This window comes from Populus euphratica, unplaced genomic scaffold, assembly GCF_000495115.2.
Source record: "Populus euphratica unplaced genomic scaffold, PopEup_1.0 scaffold83.1, whole genome shotgun sequence".
Classification (NCBI taxonomy): Eukaryota; Viridiplantae; Streptophyta; class Magnoliopsida; order Malpighiales; family Salicaceae; genus Populus; species Populus euphratica.
Window position 1 is genome coordinate 25,965 of NW_011499963.1, and position 821 is coordinate 26,785.

Here is an 821-nt window from a genome sequence, read left to right on the forward strand (position 1 = left end):
ATTCAACCCTTCCTTACCCTCAAAGATTGACTCATCATCTTTCTCACAAGGTTCAAGAGTAGGTTTTTCAATAACCTTACCATTGCAAAGAGTGGTGTTGATTTAACTTGATCCATATGTTGACTTTCAGAACTACTTGTATTTGCATTATATTGCCCCTTAGGATTTTGTTGTGGTTGAAATGAAAACCTACCTTTCTCTTGAAAACTGAGAGTAGATGTCAATTTTGCAAGAGTATCTTTAAAATCTGTCATGTTTTGAGCAAGTTCAGTATTGATTATCTCTTGCTTTTTAATTAATGCATGCAATGTTTCCTTAAGATTTCTTCTAGGAGGTGGAGCATAACGAGGTGCATATCCATGAGAATTTTGCAAATTATGGTGTGCTTCAAACAGTGGTTGTGAAGTTTGTACACCCTTATTTCACTCTTTCAACTAAAATTTAGGTGATTTCTCCAACTAGGATTGTATGTTTGCAAGTGTGGGTTATAATTGGGCCTTTAAAAATTGTTTAAAGCATGTGCTTATTCGTGGAGGCATTCTTTGAAAGAAGGCAAAGTTCGACAATTATTGGTTGCATGTTCATTCGTTTCACAGATTTAACACATAATGTCTTGAACAAATTTTAATTAACCACTCTTTTTTAATTCTAGTAGCTAAAGATGCAAACTTGGCTTGGAGGTCATAATCTTCCTTAAGGCTGTACGTACCTCTACTAGATATATGAGGTTGAGTTTTACTCAATGCCTCATAAGTATTTTTGGTGTCTCAATTTTGAGCATTTTCAGCTAACAAATCTAAGTACTCCATTGCTTCATTAGG